The sequence below is a fragment of the Mandrillus leucophaeus genome, unplaced genomic scaffold, assembly GCF_000951045.1.
Source record: "Mandrillus leucophaeus isolate KB7577 unplaced genomic scaffold, Mleu.le_1.0 Scaffold975, whole genome shotgun sequence".
Classification (NCBI taxonomy): Eukaryota; Metazoa; Chordata; class Mammalia; order Primates; family Cercopithecidae; genus Mandrillus; species Mandrillus leucophaeus.
This window is the reverse complement of record NW_012110641.1, coordinates 328,275-339,642: the sequence shown is the minus strand read 5'-3', so window position 1 is coordinate 339,642 and position 11,368 is coordinate 328,275. Positions and strand designations below refer to the sequence as shown.

At 41.0% G+C, this 11,368-nt stretch overlaps 1 protein-coding gene across 3 annotated transcripts in view; it reads left to right on the top strand.

The window, feature by feature from the left end:
- Positions 1-4,015: 4,015 nt before the first annotated feature.
- Positions 4,016-11,368, top strand: part of FMO1 (flavin containing monooxygenase 1) — a 39,107-nt gene continuing 31,754 nt past the window's right edge. For 2 of the 3 annotated variants that reach the window (XM_011970812.1, XM_011970810.1), the window contains exon 1: positions 4,016-4,167. The gene's annotated coding sequence lies outside the window, so the exon portion shown is untranslated. The remainder of the gene's footprint in view (positions 4,168-11,368) is intronic. The other variant, XM_011970811.1, reaches the window with a different exon arrangement.

Below are 11,368 nucleotides of genomic sequence, written 5' to 3'. Positions count from 1 at the left end.
AAAGAAATAATTAGCAGAGTTAACAGACAACCCACAGAGTGGGAGAAAATCTTTGCAATCTATATGTACGACAAAGGACTAATATCCAGAATCTACAAGGAACTCAAACAAATCAGCAACAACAAAAAAAACTCATCAAAAAGTGGGCTAAAGACATGAATAGACAATTCTCAAAAGAAGATATACAAATGGCCAACAAGCATATGGAAAAATGTTCAACATCACTAATGATCAAGGAAATGCAAATCAAAACCACAATGCAATACCACCTTACTCCTGCAAGAATGTCCATAATTTTAAAAATATAAAATTATAGATATTGGCATGGATGTGGTGAAAAGGGAACACTTTTACACTGCTGGTGCAAATTTAAACTATGGTTCAACCACTATGGAAAACAGTATGGAGATTCCTTAAAGAATTGAAAGTAGTTCTGCCATTTGATTCAGCAATCCCACTACTGGGTATCTACCCAGAGGAAAAGAAGTCATTACACAAGAAAGATACTTACACAAGCATGTTTACAGCACCACAACTTTCAATTGCAAAAATATAGAACCAGCCCAAATGCCCATCAATCAATGAGTGGATAAATAATTTGTGGTATATATATACCATGGAACACTACTCAGCCATAAAAAGGAACAAAATAATGGCATTTGCAGCAACCTGGATGGAATTGGAGACCATTATTCTAGAATGATACAATGGACTTTGGGGTCTTAGGGGAAAGGGCAGGAGGGAGGTGAGGCATAAAAGACTACACATTGGGTACAGTGTACACAGCTTGGGTGATGAGTGCACCAAAATCTCACAAATCACCACTAAAGAACTTATTCATGTAACTAAACACCACCTGCTCCCTAAAAACCTAATGAAATAAAAAACTCTTTTTTTAAAAAAAGAAGATGATTGAGAAACACAATGAAGGAGCCAAGAAACATCCTTCTAGTGCATTGGTCAATAGAGGCTTGGTATAATGCATTAACAACCAATCCCCAAACCTCAGTACCTTGAAATAAAATAGAGATTATTTCACGTATGTGTCCATTAGCGTAGACTCTGCTCATCACAATCACCAGGTATTCGGACTAATAGAAGAGCCATCTTGAAAGTTGCTGATTACCACACTGAAGGAAAAGAAAGTTCTATGAAATCTTACTGGCAATTAAGTGCTCTAGCCCAGAAAGGACACCTTACTCTAGCTCACAGTTATTTGACCAGAACTAGTCACATTCCTCCCAACCAACCGCTAGAGGGCCAAGAAGAACAATCCTACCATCTTCCCTGAAGGTAGGAAGTCCAGAATATTTCCTAAAGAACATTACTGTCTACCAATCTGACTTCTTAGGGTCTAGGTCCACTCAAATAAGGGGACTAGATATCTTTCCTTATCCTATGGCCTAGATTACAACTGACTAACAAAAATCCCTAAAAATAGCAGAAACTGAAGATGCCACCAAAGGCCAGTCTTCTCATTTTTAATTACTACAGATCTCTTGCTGATTAGGGAAAATGAGATGATATAATAAAATCATCATGTTATTCTCAACCAACACTTTAATGTCCTATGATTCTCCTTATGCTAGCGGCATGCCTGGTAAGGCCCAGGGACAAGTTAAGTCCCACCATTAGTGTAGCAAATCCCAATACCTTGATGGGTATAGGCTGCACACCAAGGTAAATTACAAATCAAACATCTGATTTTTAAAAACACACTTGAACTAATAGTCGTCTTAAAGGCTTACTTTCTGGGTATAATTAAGGTTGAAATCATTCAAATATTATTATTTTCATAGCTGCAGCAAAGCAGCTGAATTTCACAGAGCTAACAATGCTGTCTCTGTACTGAATACTTAATAAGCCAGAAATAAGGCAAAAGGTGAGCCCAATAAGCAAGCAACATACTCAGTGATACACAGGACCTCCGGGTCAAAGGGTTATACCACGTTGAAAATCAAGGGAAAAGACATATTCTTTCAGAAATTTCTCTCTGCTTCAGTCCACCCACCTCTCATGGAGTTTATTGTCAGCACCTGTGGGAGTCATCTCAATGTTATGAACCAACAATAAAGACACCTTATCTGGTCCAGCAATGACAGCATCATCATCATCATCATCATAATTACAATCATACATAGTATTTACTATGTATACACAAATCTCTTGACATAGATTATCTCGTCTAATCCCCACCACAACTATCTGATGCAGATGTTATTATGCCTGTTTTATTTATCTTTTAGAATTTTTTATTTTATTTTATTTATTTCAATAGCTTTTGGGGGAGCTGGTGGTGTTTTGTTACATGGATAAGTTCTTTAACGGTGATTTGTGAGGTTTTGGTGCACCCATCATCTGAGCAGTGTATACTATATCCAATGTGTAGTCTTTAATTCATCATCCCCCACTCCAACCCTTCCCGCCAAGTCCCCAACATCCATTGTATCATTTTTATGTCTTTGTATTCTCATAGCCTAGCTCCAACTTATGAGTGAGAATATAGAATGTTCAGTTTTCCACTCCCAAGTTACTTCACTTAGAATAATGTTCTGCAACTCCATCCAGGTTGCTGTGAATGCCTTTATTTCATCCCTTTTTATGGCTGAGTAGTATTCCATGGGATATATATACCACAAATTATTTATCTACTCATTGATTGATGGGCATTTGGGCTGGTTTCATATTTTTGCAATTGCAAATTGTGCTGCTATAAACAAGCATGTACAAGTATCTTTTTTGTATAATTACTCCTATTCCTCATTTTCAAGAAAGCATCAGCTGCAGTAGTATAGGGAGAATGCAAGATTGCCCTAAGCTCTCCTGGATAAGTATTCATGTTTCTCAGGCTAATAGTCAAAACTATTACAAAGTTGAGCTGGAAGTTTCCTTCTCCCTGTGGTCCTTCCCCAACTCCACTGGCAGCCCTCCCTAAGGACCCCTGTGAGATAAAGTCAGAAATGACTTCCCTGGGCACCAAGAGTACCTACAGGGCTCTTCCCACTGCTTCTACTTTTATATTTTGTTTTGCTCTCTAAATTCATTTTAGCTCTAGGTAAGGTTAAATCTTTCTCCTGTGATCTAGATTTTTAGGTTCCCTAGCAGGCATGTGTGTTTGGGCACTCACAGTTTTTCAGCCATCTCATGGAGTTTGCAGCGGCAAGCCACCTCTTTCAAAGGTTCTGTGAATTCTTTTGGTTTTCTTGGTATGTTCATGCAGTACTTCTTGGAGGAAAATTTCACTATGTGAGTCTCCACATGCTGTTCTCTCTGTGTGGAAGCTGCAAGTTAGTCCTGCCTCCTATCCACAATTTTCCAACAATCTATCATTAACCATTTCAAAGTACAGGATTCAGCGGCATTTAGTACATTCACAATGCTTGTAACCACCACCTCTATCCAGTTTCAAAACACTTCCATCACACCCAAAAGCAAACTCCATACTCATTAGCAATCCTTCCCCATTCCCTTCTTTCCCCAGCCCCTGGCAGTCACTTGATTATGCCTATTTTAAATTGAGGAAACTAAAACTGAGAAAAGTTATACAATTTTTCCAACGTGACTCTGATAATAATAGCTGGTGAACACAATACTTGAACCCAGGACTTATGACTCCCAAGGTCATACTCCTCCCACATACCTGTCTTTTATTTGTCAAGTGCTTGGGCAATCATCTGCACTTAAAAAGCCTTTACAAATTGAGTTTACTAATGTGAGTAATATATGATTTTTTAAAAATAATAATTGTCTCTAAAGGTGAAATGGATCAAAGCCTTTAAAAGTGAATCTGTGGTGTAGCAACTGTTAACATAGTTGTCTTATTTTATTCTCATCCCCTTAAAGAAAAAAATTGATGAACAAGTGAGGATGCTGGTGTAACTCCCTAACTTAGTTTACAGTCTGTAGGCAGAAGAGTGAGTCTAAAGTACATATCACCAGACAGTGTTTCTCCTAGCATTTCACTGTTGCGTTAATCAATGAGTTAAAATATAAACAACGGCTAACTTTGGGTTTCAAATTTAACATTCCTTATCTCTTAGACCAGGTTCATCCACTGTGCTGCGGACACCCAAGCCAGCACTGCTCATGCTGATTCATTTTGATTTCTGCTAATACCAGAGTCCTGTGTGGCAGAGCCATTGGCACCAGAAATTACAAGTACATAAAGTAAGTAAACAGATATAATCTCGGATTTCTCTGGATGAGGGAGATGGGGCCTGGGATTTTCCTGTTTTGTTATTGTGCTCCAGGGAAGAACCACCTTATCAGAAAGAACCTTTCTCTGGCCAACCCTGGCTACTCCTTGGCCCAAAGTATAGGAGTAGTAAGGAGTAGTAAATGTTTGGATACTTATAATGGAACAATATCATTGATCCAACCAATTAATAATCTATCCAGCAGTATACTTACTTATGTCTTCCATGTACACAGGTAAGTATACTGCTGGGTAGATTATTAAGTGGTTGAATCAAATGGGAAAAACTTGGATTTCTAATGCAAGAGGAAAAGTCACTTTTTTTTTTTAGCGCTTCCATCAGCAGCTTCTAATATTGTCTGAGATCATAACTTTTGAAGGGTGACTACCAAATGTTGGCATTTGGGACAAGTGGGAAGCAAAAGGCAAGCCCCTTTAGAATTTGACTAATCTGTTCTGTCATGTCATCTTTTTTCTGTTGTTAAAAGTGTTTCATGCTTCATTCTGTGCATTATGTCAAAATTTATTGATTTCCATGTGATTGGCAGATCTTTTTTACTAATCCCGCTCCAGTTAAATTCACAAGATTATAAACATCAAGGGTTTGAAAATCATTTTTAGATATCCAGGTCTATGCCATCTGTTTTGCTGATGGAGAAACTGAGTCCTTGGTTATTTCTTAGCATTTCCCCTGCATCCTAGGGAACCTGCTCTGGCCTTGTAACTGGCACGGAGGATGTAAAGCCTGGGAGAACTTTTGCTATTTGCTTGTTGTGGTTAGGAACATTTGAGTAAATGAGGAGCTGCTGCTAGAGGACAGAAATCCCAGAGTATGGCCCTCCTCGGACCCAAGTTTCTTACTAGCTGTGCTCCTTTGTTCCCAGGGACTAAGTAGGTACCTTCACCCACCCCAACTGCCATCCAGCTGAATCTCTGATTACTCCTGAAATGTCACAACCACTTGAGGACAGGGTATCATTGTGCAGCCTGTGCCAACCAGTATTCTGAAGTATTTTCATGCACTAAGGTGTAGGGGGGTGTGTGTGTGTGTGTGTGTGTGCGTGTGTGTGTGTGTGTGAGAGAGAGAGAGAGAAAGGAAGGAGGAGAAGATGGGGAATGCATAAATAGAGGACTGGATACAAATCTGACAGTGCCAATGGCTTCCTAGTAAATGCATAGGTGAGTCACACTGGAAACAGTTAAACATTGGCTAATTGATACAGTGCAAGGTTCAAATATAGTATCATATGCATTTTCTTGGCACCAGCAAATAAGATCTCCAGGGCAATAAAATAAACTCAGAAAGTAAGACTCTTGCCCAAGAGTTTTCAACTTGCTAGATTCAAGGAACCGTTGATATGTGAGTTCTTCACAGTGCCCCCAGACTATAGTTCCTCTTATTAAGTAGACAAAAACTTAATAATTATTTATGTTCTAACAACTTTATAGTTGTTTGAACAAGTAATATACAAACTAAAAGAAAAATAATATTTTTATTTCATTCTTAATCACAATTACTTAATAATAGGGTTTATGTACCTGCTGAGCTCTGCACAACTTCTGAAACCTTGGAATCAGATCAGACATGATCCCTTCACTTCTGTTCCACCTCGGTTTTCATGCAATACTTGCTTTTTGTCATAGCAATTGCCAAACACCCAGCTTTGCAAAGATATGATGTCACCAAATGGAACACAGTCTTATAAAATATTAAAACTGTTAACTACCTTCAGCTAATACTTAGCACAGTGTTCGACTGACATCAAGAATCACTGTGCTTCTTCAAAATTTTGAAATAACTCACGGTACCTCTGCAGTTTGGGAATGGCAGTCCTCACCTCATGTTCAGACCCCTCATGATCTATTGTCCTGCTAAACCAAAGCGGACACTCAATCTGACTTCAGTAAATTATATATTTGTATTTTGCAACTTTAAAGTAGAAGAAGCAATATAAAATTCACCAAAAAAAGGCATATTAGTTTCTGACCCCGCAGTTAAAAATCACTTTTATACAACCAATAGTGATTTCCCAACTCATTTAGTAATTTTGTGTTGCTTAAGTTATTTTACTTCTTTTCTTATTCAATTCTCACCCATTAACATCTACCTTCCTAATTTAGTCCTATTTTCTTATTTTTATTACTTATTTCTTTTATATTTAGTCAGCTTTACTGAGGCTTTTCTCATTAAAATAATAATAAATTTATTTTAAAACTTCCAACAAAGGAATGGCCAAATTTTTATTAAATATCCATGCTGGGATGGGAAAAATATTAAAGGTAATTATTATAGAGATAGACACAAATCTTCTTGGAAGGCCGATAAATTTGCATAACTTCAATAATAGATATGGTTGAAGGCAACCTGATCTTTACCTTTAGTTAAACAAATTAAAGCAGTAACAAAGGAAGGCAGAGTAGTTTACCTAGCTAGCTTGTTTACTCATATGATCTTAAAACTAACCTTTGATGTACGGCAGGTGCTTAAGTGCTTTTTACTCGGGAAGTCCATAATGTCAACTACCCTCTAATAGTGTTGACTCAAGCTTCTGTTAATTAATCTTACTGAATAAATGTGAGTCTGACTAGCTGATCAGGGTCAAGTCGCAACTGTTTACAGGACTCAGCAGGGAGCCTGTAAGTGGCTCCGACCCTCAGGAGAACTGACAGAGCAGAATACATGTGTGTCAGTGTACTTTGTTCATACTCGCGGGGTCAGGGGTCTGCAAGGGACAGACTCCCCGCAGCTGGTGCCCCCTGGAGAGGAGCGCTGCCGCAGTTGGAGCCCCGTGTGAGGGGCGCTGCCGCAGTAGTGACTTACTGATTACTCACTCACTTGACCGCGGGGTTCCTTTCTTCACCTTCGTTTTCGGGCGGTCCCTCGCGTTTCCTTCACAGCATTCCTCGCACAGTTCCTCACACAGGCCTCACATGCGTCACCAGCTGGGGCAGCACTCCTCTCGAGGGGCACCGGCTGTGGGGTGTCTGTCCCTTGCAGACCCCTGACCCAGTGACGGATGAATAAAGTACACTGACACAGATATTCTGAGTGTCCCAGCTGCTTACAGGCTCCCTGCCGAGTCGCGACTGTTTACAAGGCTCAGCAGGGAGACTGTAAGTGGCTCAGACCCCCAGCTGGACTGGCAGAGCAGAATATCTGTGTGTCAGTGTACTTTATTCATCCGTCCCGGGGTCGGGGTCTGCAAGGGACAGACTCCCTACAGCTGGTGCCCCCTCCAGAGGAGTGCTGCCGCATATCCACATAAGGAGCAATAACATTTTAAATGTTGTTTTTGCATTTGCACGTGAAGTCACACTCCAATAAACAGCAGTGGCATGTCAGTGTACTTTTCACCCTAACAAAATCCGCTATAAAGTGTTATCAATCACTCTTTCTAAATGCAAAACAGTCACTAACAAGAAATTATTTTTAGTTTAAATAAAAAGGGGTGTGAGGAGACAAAATTTTTTCTGAAGAAGCACACTTAAATATTTTAAACCACTTTGGTTTCCTCCAGGCCTCTCAGGTAGGCATGACCAGCTACAGGATGCGATGCCAGATCCTCTGATCCCACCCCAGGGCCCCTGCCCTCCCATGAATGCTATATATATATATATATATATATATATATATATCCATTTTAGCAGTGACATTCCCAGACAGCCCCAGAGCTGTCAAGCTCCCTTCTGCCAGGGTGGGGATTCAGTCTGTCCTGTCACGTCTGGGGTGCCTATTGGCAGCCTCTCCCCCTATGCTTACTAATACAGTCCCTTCCCCATACCCATCAAAACTGGACCAACTGGCCTCGTCTCTTTCCCTGGGGCCAAAATTTAGGGGCCTCAGCCTCCCGCCATGCCTCTCCCCTTTCCTCCTGGCCTGTTCTGTCCCTGAGCCCTGTGCCCTCCATCCATTCCATGGCTGGGAGTCAGTGACGCTACCTCTGCCTTCTGATGCTGTACTGGCCTTGCTTCTACAAGTACGCTTCTCCCACAGCTGTGGCTGCAGGGACTTAACTTACAGGGAGGGGCCTGTGGCAGCTGCCACCACAGCCACAGCTGCACTGTGCTTACCATGCATCTGGGGCAGCCTTTTCTGGCAGAGGCCCTCGTGTTTTCTCATCTTCCATTCCTTTCACTGTGGTTAAGGGGTGGGGGTGAGGGGACGGAAGAGAGAGGTCTGCCTACCACAGTCTGGGGCTTCAGGAATATGAGTTTGTTGATTTAAATGAATCTCAGTCTTTCAAATAAAAAATAAAAAATTGGTTTGGTTTCATATAATTGTCAATACTTGAAGGAGTGGTTGGAAGCATGGATTTTGATCTGAGAGTGAAGCTGATATTGATATTGTGCGCCTCCACATTCATGTGCTCTCATATTGGCTTTTCTCACGTTTGACAACAACTCAAATGGGAACATGGTGATACACCAAGCAGATCTGAACTGAAAACGTAAAGAAAAAACAAAATACCTTTCAGAGTGACTTTGAAACAGACTTTGTGTCCTTTTTTCTTTTCCTCTCTTTCTTTCTCTTATCGTCATTCTTATATTTCCCTACTTATTTCCTTCACTTTCTAAAATACAATCATTAAATACACATTTCTAGTTTACCCCATGGCTCTGATTCCAGATATACTGTGACTTTGTCTTCAAAAATAAACCTGAAATTTTCAAGGTAGATAACCACAAAAATATCAAATTAAACCCTCTACCTGTCCCATGAAAAATTCAGAAGACTGCCAGGCATGGTGGCTCATGGCTGTTGTGTCAGATACTTTAGGATGCAGAGGCAGGAGGATCACGTAAGCCCAGACGTTCAAAACTAGTCTGGGCAACATAGTGAGATCTCATCTCCTTAATAATTAATAAGGGAGGCTGAGGTGGGTGGATCACCTGAGGTCAGGAGTTCCAGACCAACCTGACCAACATGGAGAAGCCCCGTCTCTACTAAAAATACAAAAGTAGCCAGGCGTAGTGGTGTACACCTGTAATCCCAGCTACTCGGGAGGCTGAGGCAAGAGAATCGTTTGAACTTGGGAGGTGGAGGTTGCAGTGAGCCGAGTTCATGCCATTGCACTCTGGCCTAGGCAACAAGAGTGAAACTCCATCCCAAAAATAATAATAATAATAATAAGGAAAAGCCCCAGGGAGATTTACTGCTCAGATAAGTCTGACTACATCTGGTCCAGCTAAGGTATGGTGGTGGCCTAGGGAGAAGGCTTCTGTTTATTGGATGTTTAACAAAAAGTTGTGTGATTTTTAAGACTAGTCAAATACAGTAGCGAGAAGGGGGGAAAAAGTAGAACAAGGAATTAAGTCTGTAACCCTGTCACTGACTGGGAACAATCAGTTGAGATAGCTCACTACCTTTGGACTAGCCAATAAAAGATAATTTTGAGGAAGGAATGTTTGACCTAGGATATTAGCTTATAGCAAATTTTTACTGAGTTAACTTTTTTTTTTAAATGGAGTCTTGCTCTGTCACTCAGGCTGGAGTACAGTGGCACAATCTCAGCTCACTGCAACCTCTGCTTCCCAGGTTCAAGCAATTCCCCTGCCTCAACCTCCCAAGTAGCTGGGAATACAGGTGCATGCCACCATGCCCAGCTAATTGTTTTGTATTTTTAGTAGAGATGGGGTTTCACCATGTTGACCAGCTGGTTTTGAACACTTCAAGTGATCTGTCCACCTCAGCCTCCCAAAGTGCTAGGATTACAGGCATGAGCCACCACCTCTGGCCTGAGTTAATTTTTAAATTGAAATGGATATAAGATGATGAATGAATTCATTTTACCCATCACAAAATCAACCCACTGCCAAATAGTTACACAACAGCTATTATAGACCAAGTGTGTTGCTAGGAGCTATAAGAAAATAAGAGACGAGACAAAGAAAATGCCTACTAACAGCTATTATAGACCAAGTGTGTTGCTAGGAACTACAAGAAAATAAGACATGAGCCAAAGAAAATGCCTACTTTGGGGAAACATATGCCTTATACATACAGAAAACTAATAGACATGATCGGTTCATCAACAATGTCTTGTGAATGATACACTGCGGTTGGTCTAGGAGTCAAGAGTAAGGCAAGCTCACTGTGGGGTCAAACAGCCTCACACGCCTCTGTGACCACCTCCAGCCCTAGTGACAGTGCTCCCTAACTCTAAAGTCCACTTTCTTCCCTCCTCTGCCCACTGAGGTCTATTCATCCTTCAAAATCTGGAGCAAATAGTACTCCTCTGTGTTGTTTCCCTACTAACCCATTGTCAGAATTGGCACCTCTTTCTTCGTGCTCTTATTGCAATTTGTACGTAAGACATATTTCTGTCTTAGCGTCTTACACAGAATCTTGTAATTATTTATTTTCATGTCTGACTTCCTGATCAGACTGATTGCTGCTCTAGAGGAAGCATCATGCCTTTTTTTTCATTTGCAATCCCAATATGCAGCCCTGGGCTTAGCAATATAGAAGCCACTGAGTGTTTGATGCCTGAACTCATCAGAGAATGAATCACAGATCTGAGTTGATAGAATCTTATAGGGCATTTGATTCCACCCTCTATAGGATCTGTTAATCTGCTTATAATACTTCCAAATATGTGTCATCTAGACGCTGCTTGAATAAAGCCAATTTTAGAGCTTGAAACACTGGAAGGGGCTATACGTAAAAATGTGCCTTTTCAGTTCCACCACTGGCCATAATTCTAACCTTTCTCTCCACGTTGATCCTTCAAACATTTAAAGGCAAATGTTTACATTACTGAGTCAGGTGCTTAGATTAAGAGACTACTTAGATCCTCTTTTGCAAAGTGAGTCCAAGGCAGTTCAGTCCTCTGCTCAAGGTCTCCACAGTTAGCTCACAGCAGATCCAGGTCTCCAGCTGTATTTCCCTCTTCTCCAGGCACTTGGAGTAGATAGTCCCTTCTTACTAAACGAGCCAGGTGCTTTCAGTCAGCAGTGTGTACCTGAAGCTACATCCTAGGCAAGGAAATATGTAACACTGGTCCTTCCCACACCAGGAGCCCATTCCTTCTGTCTGGGACACCCTTCTGGACATCCTTGCAGGATAAACACTACTAGCCTTTCTCCAGGGAAAAACGCCCCCCTCTACCGGCCTCCACTCTAGTTTCAGGGGAGATACGAAAATTGCCTCACCCTTTTTCTCAACTCGGCTCA